At 37.7% G+C, this 20343-nt stretch overlaps 1 protein-coding gene across 34 annotated transcripts in view; it reads left to right on the top strand.

The window, feature by feature from the left end:
* The window catches only part of SIPA1L1 (signal induced proliferation associated 1 like 1), a 409230-nt gene that overhangs the window by 86567 nt on the left and 302320 nt on the right, over window positions 1-20343 (top strand). For 31 of the 34 annotated variants that reach the window (XM_077937707.1, XM_077937717.1, XM_077937723.1 and 28 more), the window contains one exon: window positions 1652-1718. The exons of the other annotated variants lie outside the window; for them this stretch is intronic. The gene's annotated coding sequence lies outside the window, so the exon portion shown is untranslated. The remainder of the gene's footprint in view (window positions 1-1651; window positions 1719-20343) is intronic. 34 annotated transcript variants of the gene reach the window in all.

Genomic DNA, 20343 nt, shown 5'->3' on the forward strand with positions numbered 1-20343 from the left:
TATTGCAATGTTTTTTAAAGCTCATCAGCTATCGGTAGTGTGTTTTATGTGTGGCTTAAGATAGTAATTCTTCCACTGTGGTCCAGGGGAGCCAAAAGATTGGACATTCCTTCTTTAGAGGTTTATTTTACCCACAGTTTTCTTCCGATGTTTGTACGATTTGGTTATGGTAGTGTAGGAAAGGTGTGTTGCGGGGTCTTACCAAGCTCCGTTCTACCATATTACATGAGATCATAGTGTGAGGGCATGATAGGCCCTTGGTAAGTCTTGTTTGAAGTGCTTTTTTATTTAGCTGAATAAAAGGTGGGAGTCCTAATGTCCAGGTTGATAGGCTGGGAAGAGGAACTTCCCCTTTTGTCCTCAGTAGGAATTGGGAATATCTGTGAGTGAAACTAAGTTCTGATGATTTTTATTCTTCTTAGCTTCCAATTTATGTGGTTGGGAACAGAGTTTGGCAATTACATAGTTTGAAATAGTGTTTAAAATTATTTATTGGAAGCTCTTATGGACGTGTCTGAGTTATTTGAATACATTTTAGAAATTGGTACATGTGCTGTAGATGATTACTATTGGGCATGTATGTGGGTATTCTTTTAACCAATAAGCTTAGCATTCATAGGAAATACGACTATAGTGGGAGCTTACTATGTGATCTGAAATGAGCAGTGTGAGAATTTTGGAATTTCCAAATACACAGAGTGTTTAGTTTTTTCGGAACAGGGTTTCTCAACCTCACCACTATTTTCGTTTTAGGCAGGATAATTCTTTGTTGGAGGGGACTGTCTTGTGCATTGTAAGATGTTTAGCGGCTTCCCTGGTTTCTGTATGTTAGATGCCAATAGTGTGTCCGTCCCCCCCACCGCTTCACTTGTGATGACCAAAAATGTTACCGGATGCTGCAAGATATCCCCTGGGGGCACAAAATTGCTCCCTGTAGAGAACTAGTATTTTGGAATAGTGATTCCCATAGGCATGTGATGGACCAGCTCATCAAAAGCACTTTGTTGTTGTTGTTTTCTTTTATACATACAGCTTCCAGGGTGAGATCCTTGAGTAGCAGTCTGTGGACAGACTGAATGAATAGCCAAGCAAGAATTTGTTGTTTAAGTGGGAATGGCTGTTGGTTGGCTTAAATTTAAATATGTGTTGAGGCGGGGCACAGTACAGTGGCTCACACCTGTAATCCCAGCACTTTGGGAGGCTGAGGCAGGTGGATCACCTGAGGTGAGGAGTTCAAGATTAGCCTGGCTAACATGGTGAAACCCTGTCTCAACTAAAAACACAAAAATTAGCCAGTATGGTGGTGCGCACCTGTAATCCCAGCTACGCAGGAGGCTGAGGCAGGAGAACTGCTTGAACCCGGGAGGTGGAAGTTTCAGTGAGCTGAGATCTTGCCACTGTACCCCAACCTGGGTGACAAGAGCAAAACACTGTCTTAAAAAAAAAAAGCCCAATAAATGTGTATTGAGCTGCATATAAAGAGATTACCAATTAAAGAAGGTTTTAGAGACAAAGTATAAAATTTCACAGTTGTGATTTGATTAGTAGTGGTGTGTTTTTTTTCCCCCTTTTACTTACTGTGAGATATAGTTGTGTGTTTTTCAAAATTTGGAAATAACTACTAATAAAGTTCATAATTGTTTTAATCTAGGTTTTGAGAGATTACCTGAAGTTGGACTCAAAAGCAAGATTTACTACTAACTTTGAAATGGAATAAGGTGAGTTGGTGGATTAGTTCCAAAGTCACATTGCGGGGAGGAAATGTCACTCAAACTGTCATTCTTAGAAGACCTGCTATTTGGCCAGGCGCAGTGGCTCATGCCCATAATCCCAGCACTTTGGGAGGCTGAGGCAGGCGGATCACCTCAGGTCAGGAGTTAGAGAACAGTCTGACCAACATGGTGAAACCCTGCCTCTGCTAAACATACAAAAATTAGCTGAGTGTGGTGGCACACTCCTGTAATCCCAGCTACTTGAGAGGCTGAGGCAGGAGAATCGCTAGAACTCGGGAGGTAGAGGTTGCAGTGAGCCGAGAGTGCACCATTGCACTCCAGCCTGGGGGACAGGGTGAACTCCGTCTCAGGGAAAAAAACAAAAAAAACAAAAAACCCCCTGCTATTTATAGCAGAATTTTGATTTATCAAATATCTGATATTTTCTGCCCACTGGCTTTTCCCTTTTTGAAATGGAAAAGGAAAATATGGGAAATGCTTGTGCAGTTTTAGTCATTGATTTCTGAATTCAGTGTTGTCATCTTTGCAGACGAAATAGTTTGGATAATTTTCTGGCTACTTAAGAAGGTTTTCTGTTACATATTTATGTTTTCCCTCCATAGTGAATGCATTAAAAATCTCTATATTTCTTGAAATTTGGTGAGAGCTTATACTTCAACCCATGGTTTAATAATCTTGTTAAGTCTAATGCATTGGTGTATAATTTGGGTTGCCAAGCTTTTCCTGAATAATTGAGAAATGATCAGATGATCTACCCTTTGACTGACGTATACTGGTATATGCATTACTATTGCTCTTAGAGCGACTGTACTGGCTTACTCCTAGGTAGAATTCTAGTTCTAGGCCAACTCAAATAGTTTTGTGGACATTTCTTTAACATTTTCAACAATTGCAAAAGGATATTCTTTCATTGAGAAAAGCAACAGCTTAATGCAGATTAAGGAAGACACCTTTTCTACAGGCCAAAAATACTGTCATATGTTACATTCTGGGGTTGTGTAGGTTTCATTATCCTTAACCTTGATTTCAGCCAGATGCCGAAACAAAGACCTTGGAGTTTTTCTTATTTGTTGCTTTGTGAGAAGAAAATTTCCTAAGGAGTCAGCTCTTCTGGAGTGACTGCATCCTATAACAGATGCTCAAGTTATCTGAGCATCTCCCCTCCATAAACCTTTGTGCAGAGCTTAGGGGATGAGTAATTGGAGCACTGTTTTTAAAGTGGCTGCTATTTGTGACCTTCCTTGAATTTCAGTAAGGGAAATTTGGGAATCATTATCTCTAAAAATGTTTTTAAAGTACATTAGGGCACTTTTCTGGGTTACATTTATTTGACCATTCCCAGCTTATTCTTCTTTAATAGAGGTGGACTCTAAGATTTTTAGATAATCTGTAATTTTTAGCCATTTGAAAATTGGCTTTTAATAGAAACACAACTGAAAAACTGTCTTTGAAAACATAACATCTTTGAAACTGTCAAGACTTGCTTAATGGTGAAGCAAGCAGCCTGCAGGAATGCTCTGTGAATGTAGCTCTGCTCTGGGACTTCAAGAGGGAAGAAAAATCAGTGCATATTATTGAGTGCCCTGTGATTTTTACCTCAACCTTGGAAGCTGTTTTTCTAGATATACTTTTTCCCTCCAGAATAGCTATATGTTATTGAAATGTGCACCTTCAGTGCAATTCTCATATGTCTTAATGTTTTTTTTTGTTTGTTTTTTTGTTTTTGAGATGGAATCTCGTTCTGTCTCCCAGACTGGAGTGCAATGGCATGATCTCAGCTCACTGTAACCTCTACCTCCCAGGTTCAAGTGATTCTCCTGCCTCAGCCTCCCAAATAGCTGGGGTTACAGGCATGTGCCACCACACTCAGCTAATTTTTTTTTTTTTTTTTCTTTTTGAGATGGAGTCTCGCTCTGTTGCCCAGACTGGAGTGCAGTGGCGCTATCTCGGCTCACTGCAAGCTCTGGATTCATGCCATTCTCCTGCCTCAGCCTCCCTAGTAGCTGAGACTACAGGCACCCACCACCACGCCCGGCTAATTTTTTGTAGTTTTTAGTAGAGATGGGGTTTCACCGTGTTAACCAGGATGGTCTTGATCTCCTGACCTTGTGATCCGCCCTCCTCAGCCTCCCAAAGTGCAGGTATTATAGGCGTGAGCCACCGCGCCCGGCCAATTTTTGTATTTTTAGTAGAGATGAGGTTTTGCCACGTTGGCCAGGCTGGTCTTGAACTCCTGACCTCAGATGATCGGCCTGCCTCGGCCTCCCAAAGTGCTGGGATTACAGGTGTGAGCCGCCGTGCCCGGATGTATTAATGATATTTTAATAATGACTCTTGGTTGATAAACTTGAATATGACAGTTTTGAGCAGGCACTTTAAGTTCTGTATACTACTGTGAGGTCAGGTACTTGTTTAGCTTCTGTGTCGTATAGCTACACCTTGTATTTTGTTCTTTTTTTTAAAAATATAATAAATCTATAGTTTTATTAACACAAAAACAGACAGTATGGTATGAAGTTTACATTTAAACGAAGTTTTCACAGAAATCTAACACATACCTAAAAAGATTTTACAACGTAGCTGTAGATGCAAGTCCAGACAATATCAAGAACGATGGATCTCATGACTCAAGACAGAGCATTTTGGGTTTCAGTTACTTCTTAGGATTTCTTAAAAATGGTTTTGTTTTTTTTTTGTGGATTTTAATACACCTTGTCTTTTGAATTGAGTTGCTTCGTTTGATAACTTGAGCCTCTGGGCACTGAAATATCTTATTTTAATAGCAGTGATATCTGGTAATGCTGGTACAGTATCTCTAATAGGTCAGATGGGAGATTCTTTGGTTATACATCCATTCTTACTCAGGTCTCCTCAGGCAACACAGGAGGAGGCCATGACTCAACAGTTCTCCCAACCTGTTGGTGACATGACTCTTGGCCTTCTAAGTGTATACTTCCTTTCTAAGTGCTATTTCTCTACTTAAGGGATATCTAAAACAATTTCTGTACTCCAAAAGAAAGAAAAATCTACACACACATACACACACACGCACGCGCATACACACAACCTTGTATATATGTAGCTTTATGTGTACCTTATTAAATCCATCATTCTTTTCTTATTTTTTGAGCAGCAGCATTCTAGAATATAAACACTGAATTGAATAAGCATACTTTTTTCTTTTCCTTTAAACATTTTTAAAATACAGTTTTTAAAAATTAAATAGATACATGTTCTCACTGTGTTGCCCAGGCTGGTCTGAAACTCCTGACCTCAAGGCCTTCTCCCTTGGCCTCCCAAAGTGCTTGGAATAAAGGCATGAGCCACCGTGCCTGGCCTGCATGTAACTTTTGACTCCTCCAGAACTTAACTACTAATAGCCTACAGTTGACCAGAAGCCTTACCAATAACATAAACAGTTGAATAACATGCATTTTGTATGTTATATATATATTATATATTGTGTTCTTAAAATAACATAAGCTAGAGAGAAGAAAATGTTATTAAGAAAATCCTAAGGAAGAGAAAATATATTTGCTATTCATTAATGGAAGTGGATCATCATAAAGGTCTTCATCCTCATTGTCTTTGCATTGGGTAAGCTGATGAGGAGGAGGGAAAGAAGAGGTTGGTCTTGTTGTCTTCAGTGGCAGAGGTGGAGGAGGAGGAAGGGGAGGCAGGAGAGGCAGGCACACTTGGTGTAACTGTTATTGAAAAAATCCACTTGTAAGTGGACATGCACGGTTCAAACCCATATTGTTGAAGGGTCAACAGTGCTAGACAGTTTGATTTTCTAAATGCTAACTGTAACATAGTATAAAAATATTAAAAATGTATAGTAGCTAGGGAATGGTTATAGAATCTTCCTTTCATCTTTGGCTGTTACTAGTTTGAATTGAGTTTGGCATGGCCTAAGGTCACTTTAGAATTATTTTGTTATGCGTTTTTATTATCCAAAGCCGATTTCTTTGTTGTTAAAGAAGAAAATGATATGAAATCCTTTGGCCTAACAAATATTTTTATCAGCCAATAGAACAGTGATTTGACTCTTTCATATTTACTAATGCTATTGTACCCTTTTTGTCTTCAATAGGAACAACTTATTCTTACTCAGCTCTTACGTTTATGTTCTCCAGAACATAAGAGAGCAACTGCCTATGCCAAATAGTTACCTCATTTAAACTCTTTCTAGTGGAGCAAATGGTAAGAGGCATTTGAACTAAGTTGTCTTTGGAGGAATGTGCCTTATTTCTTAATACCTGATTTTTTTGGGGGACCCAGATATGCATAGCTATGATTGTCTATAGTAGTATATTGTAATTTTATAATGGTACCATGTTGCCCACTTTCTTGACTGTCTAATAGATTTAAAATTTGCTGATAGTGGATTTGAACAAAAGTCTAAAAGAAGGAATCAGAAAATAAAGAAGAGAGAACATGAACTGTGTGGATGTAGGTGGAGGTCAGGGTGGGAATTGTGCAGAGCTCAGCCCCATCCCCTACTGCCCCTATATTTGCCTTAAAAAGTTGGGTGGCATGAGCATTTTTGAAGACCTGGCTTCTGAGACAGCAGGTCACAGGGCAGAACTGGAGAAGCAGCTTGGGAGAAGCTTGCAATTGCCAGTTGATCATGAATCGCTAATGTTTCTCGAAGGCCTTAGGAAACAGTGATGGGGATTTTATTTTAAAACCTGGATTTTATTTTAATGTTTGTCAATCCCTAAGCATATTTTATATATAAAAGGAAGTTGTAAATGTCTTCACTAGTATTTAAGTGCCTTTCCCCAAAACCATGTATGGAAAATTAAGGCCATATGGTGGGTAAAGTCTTACATGTGGGGAAGTTCAGCATGCCACGTTCTGGAGCTTTTGGTGCTTCTGGGGGGAGGGCTTTATTGTATCTTTTTGGAAAAGATTTTTAATAAGCAAGAGAATGTAGAGTTGAATGTCCTTGACTTGAAGGCCATTGCTACTCACGTCTGCACAAAATGGGCCAAGGTCTTCAGTGAGTAGATGATAAGGGAAACACAGTGGTATGGGTGGGCAGCCCTTCTGCGTGATATCAACCTCTCAGAGCAGGGGTGTTTCCTGAACCATTGCTGTCTCAGCACATGACTAGCCTTGAGTTCTGCCTGTAATAGTTTCCTTAATTAAAACAGTCGAATTGGCACTCTGGATGAGCATTCAGTGGGTTAAATAGTGAATTCAGGTTGCTGAAGAGCTAATGGACTTTGTTTTCTTTCAGGGTTTTTTTTTTTTTTTTTTTTTTTTTTGAGACGGAGTCTCGCTCTGTCACCCAGGCTGGAGTGCAGTGGCCGGATCTCAGCTCACTGCAAGCTCCGCCTCCCGGGTTTACGCCATTTAAGTCTATCACTTAATTCAGTAACTGACCCTTGTCTGCTACGGACCAGTTATTTTCCAGTCAACTGAAAAGTAAATGTTTTGAGAAATTGACTAGGTAACATTTGATGAATGTCTTTGTGTAGGGACTTTCAGGGCTGTTCTGGCCTGAAATGAAGGCTTTTGGGCCAAGGGTGATGGCCCGCACCTATAATCCTGTAATTTGGAAGGCTCAAGAAGGATCTCTTGAGGCAAAGAGTTCAAAACTAACCTGGGCAACATAGTAAGACCCCATCTCTAAAAAAAAAATTAGCTGGACATGGCATGCCCCTGTAGTCCCAGCTACTTGGAAGGCTGAGGTGGGAGAATTGCTTGAGCTTGGGAAGTTGAGGGTGCAATGAGCCATGATCACACCACTGCATTCCAGCCTGGGTGACAAAGTGAGACCCTGTCTCAAAAAAACAAAACAAAACAAAAACCTTAAAGCTTTTGTAGTTACAGGGTAGGATACTCTACTTCTGTTGACATCATTTCTTCCCTGGATTTATTTGTGGAAAAGTTAATTAAGCAAATAATTATTTTGTATCTATTATGTAGAGAGAACACTTTGCTTAGTATTAGCCAGGATAGAAATACGAAAAAGAAATGCCCCCTTGTAATCAAGTTGTTTTTCTAGAGGAGAGTTAGACATAGTTGAAAATTGTCATAATGAATGACCAAACACATTAAGGCCTTTTAGTAGAAATATAGGTAAATGAATTGAGGCATTTATAGAGGGAGGATTAAATCCATGAAGGTGGCATTATTTGAACAGGGCATTGAAAGGCCATCTATTTATCTACTAAAGGAGTAACATTTGGTTTTTTAGGTAACCAAAGCAACTCATCTTTGTTGTGTAAAATCTTGGATGTTCTTAATGGCACACAGATCAAAGTAAAAATCACCTAATTCCCACCAGATCACTCAGTTTTCACCACCCAGAAGTAACTATCCCTGCTATCACTTTTATGTTTTATTTATGGAATTTTCCAAACATACACAGAAGTAGAGAGAAAAGTGCAGTGAGCCCCCATGTACTCATCATCTAGCTTCCACAGTCATGGACAGAGGCATTTTGCCATTCTGTTTTTCTCCTGCTTTTATGTTTGTTGTTGTTGTTGTTGTTGTTGGAGTTTCAGATATACTATTTAACTTATAAATACTTCAGTCATTTTTTGTTAACAGAGAAGCTGCAATGTCATCACCATTAACAAACTTACTATGTGTGCTAGCTAGACATGTAAGCCCTAGTCCATGTTTTCTCCATTGTTTCAAAATTGTCAGTTGACAGTTGGTTTGTGGGAATCAGGATCCAAGCAGCCTTCACACATCACACGTGTCTCTTTTAAGTCTTTCTTAATCTGTGGCATTTTCCCTTTCCTCCCTTTTTTCATGTAATTTGTTGTAGAAGAAATGGGGTCATTTGTCCTGGGTCACTTTAATAGTTTTCTTTCATTTTTGTTCTTCTATGTGATCAAAGATACGTTTTAAAAGCAAAATTAAGATCATATTGCGCATATTGTTTTGTGAGCTGCTTTTTATACTTAACGATTGAATAAGGACATTTTTCTATTATTTACTCTTCTTCAATTAGTTTTTATTTTCTGTTAAATCTTATGGCATTATAGTAACTACAATGAGAAAGATGTAGTTGATGATATTTAAAGTAAATCTGGCCAGGCATAGTGGCTCACCCCAGTAACCCCAGTGCTTTTGGAGGCTGAGGCAGGAGGATTGCTTGAGGTCAGGAGTTTGAGACCATCCTGGGCAACATAGTGAGACCCCTATCTCTACAAAAACGAGAAAAAAAAAAAAAAGTAGGCAGGCATGGTGGTGTTTGCTTGTAGTCCCAGCTTCTTGGGAGCCTAAGATGGGAGGATGGCTCGAGCCCAGGAGTTGAAGGCTGAAGTGAGCTATAATCACATTATGGTACTCCATCCTGGGTGACAGAAAGAGACCTTATCTCTTAAAAAAATTATAAAATAAAATAGGTAAAACTTACATTAATGATATGTATTATAACAACAAATTGGTTATTTTTTTCCTCCTTGACTCCCTCCCTCCCTTTCTTCCTTTCTTTTTTACTCCAGTAGCTGTTATGGTTGGATATAATATTGGGGATGCAATTCCCTGGATTGAAAGTCTATTTTGTTTTTCCTGGGAAATGTAGAAGATGGTTGTGTAAAAGACAGCCTGGCTGATGGTTCCTTGACAGGGCTGAAAGTAGAGGGAGGTAAATGGTGCTCACCCAGACCCTGATTTTCTGGAGATTTACCGCAAGAAGGGGACCCTTATTATTATTACTGAACTTTATTAAAATGTTAAGCTTACATTCTCATACAAACTAGTCTACTATAATCCTAGCACAGTGGGAAAGGATTCTTAGTCGTTAAAATGGAGCATGACATTTTTATTTAGTGATGCTAACATTTTTAACAGTTGCATATGAGGACCTCTTTCAGTTATTGCCAAAGTTTTAGCCTGGGAAAGAGATTATGTGTGTCAGCTCATACCAATAATAATTATACCAGCTGAAGTTTCATATGGCCATTTGAGTAGACAGAGTCAGCTTCGTTTATGATGTTATAATTGTTCCTATGGTAGTTTGTCTTCTTCCATTTGATTAGACTTTTTGTAGTTATTTTAACTTTTATTTGTTGTTGATTTTTCCTTTTTAAAAAATGTGAAACAATACATATACCATCTTAAGCATTTTCACTGTACACTTCATTGGTATTAAATACATTCATAATGTTGTCCAGCCGTCACCACCATCCATCTTCATAACTCTTTTCATTTCAGTGAAACCGAAATTCTGTACTCACTAAACAGTAACTCCCCGTTCCTACCATTGCCCGGGCCCTGATGTTCATCATTCTGCTTTCTGTCTCTATCATTTAGACTACTCGGAGCACTTCATATAAGTGAAATCATCGTACATTATTTGTCTTTTTGGTGACTGGCTTATTTCACTTATCATGATGTCTGAAGATTCATCTGTGTTGTAGCATGTGTAAAAATTTCCTTCTTTATAAAGCGGAATAATATTCCATTGTATGTGTATACCACATTTTGCTTATCCATTCGTCCATCGACGGACACTTGGGTGGCTTCTGCCTTTTAGCTGTTGTGAAGAATGTTGCTGTGAAAATGAATGTACAAATATCTCTTTGAGACTCCGCTTTAAATTTTTTTGGTAAATACCCAGAAGTAGAATCATTGGATCATATGGTAATTCTATTAAAAATTTTGAGGAACTGCCATAATTTTTTCTTTACAGTGGCTGTACCATTTTACAATCCTACCAACAGTGCATAAAGATTCCAGTTTCTTCACATCCTTGCCAACACTTTTCTGTTTTTTTGATAGTTTGCCATTGTAATGGGTATGAGTTGGCACCTCATAATTTTGATTTGTATTTCCCTAATGCTTAGTGATGTCGAGCTTTTTTTTATGTGCTTATTGGCCATTTTAATATCTTCTTTGGAGAAATGTTTAGTCATGATCTTTGCCCATTTTTGAATCAAGTTGTTTGTTTTGTTGTTGAGTTATAGTTCTTTGTATAGTTGTGATGTTAATCCCTTGTCAGATATATGAATATGATTTGCAAATATTTTCTCCCATTCTGTGTGTTGCGTTTTTGAGTCTGTTGATAGTGTCTTTTGATGCACAAAATTTTAAAATTTTCATGAAGTCCAATTTGTCTATTTTTTTATTTTGTTATATATGCCTTTAATATCCTATCTAAGGAAACATTGCCAAAGCCAGTGCTGTGAAGCTTCTACCTTATGTTTTCCTCTGAGAGCTTTATAGTTTTAGGTCTTACATTTAAGTTTTTAGTTCATTTGAGTTAATTTTTGTGAATATTCACCTAACTGTATTCTTTTGCAAACCCAGTTTTCCCAGCACCATTTGTTGAAAGGGCTGTCCTTTCCGCATTGAATGGTCTTGGCGCTCTTGTCAAAAATCATTTCACCATATATGCAAAAGCTTATTCTGGGCTCTGTATTCTATTCCGTTGGTCTCTAAGTCTGTCTTTATGCCAGTACCATATTGTTTTGATTACCATAGCTTTGTAGTAAGTTTTGAAGTCAGAAGGTATGAGTCCTCCTACTTTGTTCTTTTTCAGGATCATTGTGGCTATTTGGATTCCCTAACATTTCATGTACATTTTAGAATTGTTTTTCTTATTTATGCAAAAATATCATTGGAATTTTGATAGGGATTATATTACATCTGTATGTTGTTTTTGGTAATATTACTATCTTAACAATATCAAGCCTTTCAGTCCTTGAACATGGAAAGTGTTTCTATTTATTTCTTTTAACTTCTTTCAGCAGTGTTTTGTAGTTTTCATTGTACAAGTCTTTCACGTCCTTGTTTAATTCCTAGGTATTTTAGTCTTTTGATGCATTTTTGTAATGTCCTTTTCAGGTTGTCCATTGATAAGTATATAGAAATGCAACTGATTTTTGTATGTGGACTTTGTCTCCTGCTATGTTGCTGAATTCATTTATTAGTTCTAACAGTTTTTTGTGGAATCTTTTGGGTTTTCCACACGTAAGATTTTATCACCTGTGGACAGAAGTAGTTTTACTTCTTTTCCAGTTGGAATACCTTTTATTTCTCTTTCTTGTCTAAATGCTCTGGTGGAACTTCCTACACTAGGTTAAATAGAAGTGATGAAAGCATGCATTCTTGCCTTGTTCCTGATGTTAGAAGAGTCTTTCATTATAGACATAATGTTTGCAACTGATTTTTCATATATTGCTTTTATTTTATTGAGGTAGTTTCTATTCCTAGTTTATTGAATGTTTTTATCATGAAAGAGTGTTGAATTTTGTCAGATGCTTTTTCTGCATCAATTCAGATGGTCATGTGGGGTATTTCTTCTCTTCATTCTGTTAATGTGGTGTATGATCTTTGTATGTTGATCCATCCTTGTATTCCAGTAATAGATCCCACTTGGTCATGGTGTAAAATCCTTTTACTATGCTGCTGAATTCAGTTTGCCAATATTTTGTTGAGGATTTTTGCATTGATACTCATTTGGGATACTGGTCTCCAGTTTTCTTGTAGTATCTTCATCTGGTTTTGGTCTCAGGGTGATATTGGCATCAGAGAATGAGTTATGAAGTGTTCCCTCCTCTTCAATTTTGTGGAAATTTGAGAGGGATTGGTGTTAGTTCTTTATTTGTTTGGTAAAATTTACCAGTGAAGCCATCAGGTTCAGAACTTCTTTTTTTTAAGATTTTTTTTTTATTACTGATTTAATCTCTGTACTAGTTATATGTCTTAGGTTTTCTATTTCTTCATGATTTAAAGTTGCTACATTTTGTATTTCTAGGAATACATTTTATCTAGGTTATCCAATTTTTTGGCATACAGTTCTTCATAGTGTACTCTTATAATCCTTTTTATTTCTGTAGAATCAGTAGTAATGTCCCCACTTTCATGGGGAAAGGATTCTATATTTAATAAATGGTGCTGGGAAAATTGGCTAGCCATAAGTAGAAAGCTGAAACTGGATCCTTTCCTTACTCCTTATACGAAAATTCATTCAAGATGGATTAGAGACTTAAATGTTAGATCTAAAACCATAAAAACCCTAGAAGAAAACCCAGGTAATACCATTCAGGACATAGGCATGGGCAAGGACTTCATGTCTAAAACACCAAAAGCAATGGCAACAAAAGCCATAATTGACAAATAGGATCTAATTAAACTAAAGAGCTTTTGCACAGCAAAAGAAAGTACCATCAGAGTGAACAGGCAGCCTACAGAATGGGAGAAAATTTTTGCAATCTACTCATCTGACAAAGGGCTAATATCCAGAACCTACAAAGAACTCAAACAAATTTACGAGAAAAAAACCAAACAACCCCATCAAAAAGTGGGCAAAGGATATGAATAGACATTTCTCAAAAGAAGACATGCATACAGCCAACAGGCACATGAAAAAATGCTCGTCATCACTGGCCATCAGAGAAATGCAAATCAAAACCACAATGAGATACCATCTCACACCAGTTAGAATGGCAGTCATTAAAAAGTCAGGAAACAACAGGTGCTGGAGAAGATGTGGAGAAATAGGAACACTTTTACACTGTTGGTGGGATTGTACACTGGTTCAACCATTATGGAAAACAGTATGGCAATTCCTCAAGGATCTAGAACTAGAAATACCATTTGACTCAGCCATCCCATTACTGGGTATATACCCAAAGGATTATAAATCATGCTGCTATAAAGACACATGCACACGTATGTTTATTGCGGCACTATTCACAATAGCAAAGACTTGGAATCAACCCAAATGCCCATCAGTGACAGACTGGATTAAGAAAATGTGGCACGTATACACCATGGAATACTATGCAGCCATAAAAAAGGATGAGTTCTTGTCCTTTGTAGGGACATGGATGCAGCTGGAAACCATCATTCTCAGCAAACTATCACAAGAACAGAAAACCAAACACCACATGTTCTCACTCATAGGTGGGAAGTGAACAATGAGATCACTTGGACTCTGGAAAGGGAACATCACACTCCAGGGCCTATTATGGGGAGGGGGGAGGCGGGAGGGATGGCATTGGGAGTTATACCTGATATAAATGACGAGTTGATGGGTGCAGTACACCAACATGGCACAAGTATACATATGTAACAAACCTGCACATTGTGCACGTGTACCCTATAACTTAAAGAATAATAATAAAAAAAAAGATTTTAGTAATTTGAATCTTTCCTTTTTGTGTGTGTGAGTACATCTCAGTAAATATTTGTCAATTTTGTTGATACTTCCAAAGAACCAACTTTTGTTTCCTTAATTTTCTCTGTTGTTTTTGTTTTGTTTAGTTTATCTCTACTCTTTCTTTCTGTGAGCTTTGGGTTTGGTTTGTTCTTTTCCTAGTTCTTTAAGTTGTAAAGTTAGGTTTTTGATTTGAGATTTTTGTCTTTTAATGTAAACATTTATAGCTGTGAATTTTCCTCTCAGCACTGCCTTTGCTGTGTCCCATAAGTTTTGGCATTTGTGTTTTCATTTTCGTTCATGTCTAAGTATTTTTGAATTTCCTCTGTGATTTCTCCTTTGATCTATTGGTTGTTTAAGCATATGTTGTTCAGTATCCTATAATTTTGTGCTTTGTGGAAATAGTTTTACTTCTCTTATTAATTTCTAACTTCATCCTGTTGTGATTGCAGAAGACATTTTATGTGGCATCTTTGAAAATTTGTTGACACTTAATTCGTGGCTTACTATATGTCTTGTCCTGGAAAATATCCCATATGCATTTAAGAAGAATGTGTATGCAGTTGTTAGGTAGAGTGTTCTGTATATACCTGTTAGTTTAGTTGTTTTTTTGTGTTGTTTGAGTCCTCTGTTTCCTTATAGCCAGTCCAGTTGTTTATCCATTATTGAGAATGGAGTATTGATGTCTCTAACTATTGTTGTAGAATGGTCTATTTCTCTCTTTGGTTTATCAGATTTATTTTAGATAGTTTGGTAGTCAGGTGAATACATTGTTATGATGGTTATATCTTCTTGCTATCTTGTATTTTTTGTTAATATATAATGTCCTTTTTTTGTCTAATGTAAACATTTTTGACCTAAAATCTATTTTGTTAGGTATTAGCGTAACCATCCTTGCTTTCTTTTGGTGACTATTTGCATGAAATAATCATTTTCTTTATTACTGCACTTACAGTCTGTTTGTGTCATTGGATCTAAAGTGAGCCTCTTGTAGATAGCATATAGTTGGATCATGTTTTTTAATTTTTAAATTTTTAAACACATGTCCTTTGTCTATCAGAGGTTGTTTTTATCTGTTCTACCGTTCTCTGTCTTTTGATTAGAGAGTTTAATCCATTTACATTTAAAGTAATGACTGATAAGGAGGCACTTCTGTCATGTTGCTATTTGTTTTCTACATACCTTGTAGCTTTTTGGTTCCTTATTTCTAGTGTTAACTGTTGACTTTTGTGTTTGATTTTTTTGTTTGTTTTAGTGAAACCTTTAAAAGTTTTTTGGTATGTATTCTGTAGGTATTTACTTTGTGGTTACCATAGGAATTACATTTAACATTCTAAAGTCATAATACCCTAATGTGAATTTTTTTTTTTTTTCCCACAGACAGAGTCTCACTCTGTTGCCTAGGCTGGAGTGCAAGTGGTGCGATCTTGGCTCACTGCAACTTCTGCCTCCCAGGTTCAAGTGATTCTCCTGCCTCAGCCTCCTGAGTAGCTGGGATTATGGAGACGCACCACCACGCCCAGCTAATTTTTTTGTAATTTGAGTACAGACGGGGTTTCACCATGTTGGCCAGGCTGGTCTCAAAATGATCCACCTGCCCTGGACTCCCAAAGTGCTGGGATTACAGGCGTGAGCCACTGCACCGGGCCTGAATTTATACCAGCTTAACTACATAAACTCTGTTCCTCTAATAGTTCAGGCACCACCCTTTTCACTGGTGATGTCACAGAATTACGTCTTTATACATTGTGGGCTCAAAAACATAAAGTAATAATGTACTAATAAGAGATTAGTGCATTCGTTTCTTAAACCATGTAGAAAACAAAATGTGGAGTTACAATTTATAGTACTACCTTTTAGACTAAATTTTTTTTTTATTATTATACTTTAAGTTCTAGGGTACATGTGCACAACGTACAGGTTTGTCTTAAATCACATAGAAAAAAATGCAGTCACTATTTTTACAATGATGCCTTTATAATTGTTCATGCATTTACTTTTATTGAAATCTTTATTTCTTTATATGGCTGGAAGTTACTCTTTAGTGTCCTTTTATTTTTGCCATGCAGGACTTCTTTTATCATTTCTTGCAAGATGGGTCTAATGGTAGTGAGCTTTCTCAGCTTTTTTTGTCTGAGAATGTCTTCATTTCACACCCACTTTTGAAGGACAGTTTTGCCAGAGTAACATTCTGGTTGATAGGTTTGTTTGTTTGTTTGTTTGTTTGTTTTGCACTTTGAATATATCTTCCTACTGCCTTTTGGCCTCCAAAAGTTTCTGATGAGACACCTGCTAATAATCTTAGGAGGATCCTTTGTATGTGATGAGTTACTTTTCTCCTGCTGCTTTCAAGATTCTATCTTTGTCTTTAGAAAGATATTATAATGTGTATCAATGGGGGTCTCTTTGAGTTCTCTTATCTCCTTTTGGAACTCTCACAATGCATGTGTTGCTTAGCTTGATGGTGTCCCATAGGTCCCCTGGCTCTGCTCACTTTTCTATAGTCTTCTTCCTGTTTCTCAGGCTTGATCATTTTCATTGTCCTATCTTCAGGTTCACTGATTCTTTCTTCTGTAACCTCAAATCTGCCTTCGATTCCCTCAGTGGATTTTTCATTTCTATTAGTGTGCATTTCAACTTCAAAATTTTTTTTCTAGATTTTGCATTTCTTTATGAATATTTTCATTTTGCTTATGAATTTGTTTTAACTTTCTCCACATCTTCCTTTAGTTCTTTGTTTATCTTTAACATGGTTGTTTTTGTCTAGTAGATCTACCAGCAAGTATTTTTCAGGGTCAGTTTTTAATTTATTTTTTCTTTTGAATGGGTGGTATTTTCCTGTTTGTGTTTCCTGTGATTTTGTTGTTGTTGAAAACTGGACGCTTTAGTTTTTTATGTTTATTTTTTTTTTGAGATGGAGTCTCACTCTGTTGCCGAGGCTGCAGTGCGGTGGTGCGATCTCGACTCACGGCAGCCTCCACCTCCCAGATTCAAGTGATTCTCCTACCTCAGCCTCCCAAGTAGTTGGGACTATAGGCACGTGCCACTGTGCCTGCTAATTTTTGTATTTTTAGTTGTGATGGGGTTTCGCCATGATGGCCAGGGTGGTCTCGAACTCCTGACCTCAGGTAATTACCCCCACCTCAGCCTCCCAAAATGCTGGGATTACAGGCATGAGCAATCGTGCCTGGCTAAAAACTGGACATTTTCATCTCATAATGTGCCAACTGTGGAAATCAGATTCTCCCCCTTCCTTGTGATTTGCTGTTTTTTTTTTTTTTCTTTTTTACTGGTTTTTATTTTTATTTTTATTGTAGGCTGTCTCTGTGCTGAGGATCAATCTGTAAATTTAAGGTCTTTTCAGATGTTTTCTGAGTCTGCACCTTTCCCTGGCCATACATGGTCACGATCTAATTTTCCCCATATATGTGGTTGCTTTTGAATGGCCTAGTCTTTAATGTCTGGCCCTTAAAAGGGGTAAAGAGAAAGTTGAACGGGGGTTGGGGAGAAGGGTTCTGGCCTATTAAATGCCCTGAAGTCCCTTTGGCCAAAAAGGAGGGGCTTACTGCAAGAGAGCAGGTTCAACAGTGGCCTCTTTGCACTTTTGTGATCAGAAGCAGCAGTCAGCCATTAGAGCACAGATCCCTGATATTTAGAGGGCAGGGTCCTTTTTGCCCATCCTGTCTCTTGCCAGCTGTGTGCAAACTGCTCTAGGAAATGTGTGCACAGCTGCTTGCCACAGGACTTGGGGTAGATGATGGGTAGCTGCAACTACGGTAGGAGCCAAAATTAATTGAAAATAACCTCAATGAACTGTTCGAGCCTTCCCCTAGAAGTTGCAAGTTTTCCATAGATTCTACAGCTCCAAAGTAATTATTTTGGATAGACTCTGCCAGTGCATCTATTGTCTGGGTGGGAAGACAGATTCCTGCTACTTGCTACTCTGTGATCATCCCAGAACCCGCTCCTCAATTTCATTTTAATTTAGTAATAGTTGCTGAGATACTGTTTTTATTTCACCATATTACTTAATCCCAAGTCACATTTTTCCAAAATTAGTTTTTTTAATGGACGTAACAAATGAGTCCGTTTATAAGGTTTGAGTGCCTGTTTACTCCCCACTTCCTTCGTCCTGGTTCTCTGGCTTCCTTTCCAGTGGTAAACAGTTTGTTGATTTGGTACTTTTATTTTTATTTATGATATAAAAGCATTGTATTTTTGTATTTTAGGAACTTCACATAATTGCCGTTGTATTTAATATCTGTAATTTTTTTTTTTTTTCATTCAACAATGTGCTTTGGATAGCTATTCATGTTGGTTCATATAATCCCGGTTCATCCTTTTTAACTGCTGCCTAGTCATGGGGATTGATGTTTTTTTTTTCGTTTGTTTTTTTTTTTTTTTTTTTTTTTTCATTTTTTCCCATTGCTGAACTTCTTGGTTGTTTCTGATAGTTCCTGATTATAAACAAGGCTGCAGGCAACATCATTGTCCTTGGCTCTGTATATGGGCATGTTTCTCCATGCAGTTGTCAGGTCATGGGATATTGTAATAGACACTCCCGAATTGTTTTATCTGAGTGGCTTCCAGCAGCAGAAGATAGCTTCTTTAATCCTATATGTTTATATGTGGAGAAATGGTACAGGGTAGGGGCTGTGTTTGAAGACCTGACGTGTTATTTACAAATAGATCTCATTAGCTTATACTATTTGGCTTTGAAGTTTAAGGCTAGTTTTATTTATTGCACTGTATTTTGCTCTCAGATGTGAATTTATTTAGAAATAAAGAATTCTGCTATTAAATAATTGCAGGTAAATTACTATAATTACCACTGAGCTTTTGTGTAAAAGTAACACCTTGTTTTAGAATCTGTGCACTGGGGATAAAGCTAGGTGTGAGGGTTGTCTTAAGTGCTTCTGAAGTTTGGAAGACTTCTTCAGTTAACTGCTAATCTGTGTTCTAATGGCTAAGGGATGTGTTGTATATTCAGCATCACACCTACCTCATTGTGGACACCACAGGCAGAGGGAATACATAATTAAATGAGAGCTACTGCTGGGCAGAAATAGGCACACCACCTCCTCTAGTTTCCCTTAAAGGACTGTTGGTTTCAAAGTAAGCAATGGTATTTATTCCTTTCCCCCTTTTTTTTTTTGCATGGTTGTCTGGTATGATGGGGAATATTTTTCTTCCTTTTGATCTTTTAAGAAAATAAAAAACTAATAATTATTTTATCAGTAAATTATTTTCAGAAGCTTTGGTTTTTAAAGTTACCAGTCTTCGTATGCCACTTCTTTGTCCACAATAGTTATGTCTATTCCATTTTATCTCTAAAATCCTCTAGCTGGAGATCTCATCAGTATTCTGAGCCTCACTCTATTCATCTGACAAATGGGGCTAATCAGCCAGGAGCCCAGCAGGGTTTTTGGGAGCATCAGGTTGACAGTGCAGTGCCTCATAGGAAACAAGCTGTGCGGGACCAGGGAAATCACTTAGTCCAGCCTTCTCCTATAACAGATGAGAAAACTGAGGCTGAGTGTCACATAATGTATAGCTTCTCTCCTTTCGTTTGTTCTTAACTAATATCTTTCTCAGTCATGGGATCACTTTGGAACTCTGTTTCTTGAGAAACCACAGGGGCAGCTTTTACACAGGGCATGTTCCTTGCTTGCAATTTATCTTTTCACCACCTGTCAAGGCACCTTTCCCTCCCTTTGAAACACATTCAAATTCATTTCCTCAGGGAGGCTTTTCTAGTTCATCCTTAAAGATGGGTATTATTTCAAATCCTGATCAACTCAGTTTTATCCTTCACTGTGGAAATGTGAAGGACCCATTATTGATATAAAGGTCCTGTATAGATATACATACACACTTATGATATTTTTTGTTATTTAGGGGGAAAAAACTTCTTTAGAACAAATTTGTTAGCAGCCCAGTGTTATTTGTGTATTTTGAAAGGGACGGTTTCAATTGGTGAGATAATTAAATACATGATATGCTTTTAGCATATTAACTCCTGTTCACAGACCCTTGTTCTGCTTTTCATACAATCAACTTTCAAGCTAGTAGTCCAGAGCTAAGGATTATGTTAAATAAATTAGAAGAAAAGCACCCACTGCTAATTCATGTCTTTTCATATGGGTGAGTATTCTTGCAACTTTCCCCTAGTGCTGCCGTCTTTCTTCCACACTATGAAAAGTGGCAAATAAAGTAAAAATGTCAAGTAGCAGTATACACTCCTAAAGATAACTCACAGAAGTAGTTACATTTGGACTAACTAGTACATAAAAGATTACATGAGGCTGGGTGTGGTGGCTCTCAGCTGTAGTATTAGCACTTGGGAGGCTGAGGCAGGAGAATCGCGTGAGTCCAGGAGTTCGAGACTAGCCTGGGCAACATAGTGAGACCTAGTCTCTACAGAAAAATACAAAAATTAGCTAGGTATGGTGGAGCATGCCTGTACTTCCAGCTACTTAG

The sequence above is a fragment of the Macaca mulatta genome, chromosome 7 (genome assembly GCF_049350105.2).
Source record: "Macaca mulatta isolate MMU2019108-1 chromosome 7, T2T-MMU8v2.0, whole genome shotgun sequence".
Lineage (NCBI taxonomy): Eukaryota > Metazoa > Chordata > Mammalia > Primates > Cercopithecidae > Macaca > Macaca mulatta.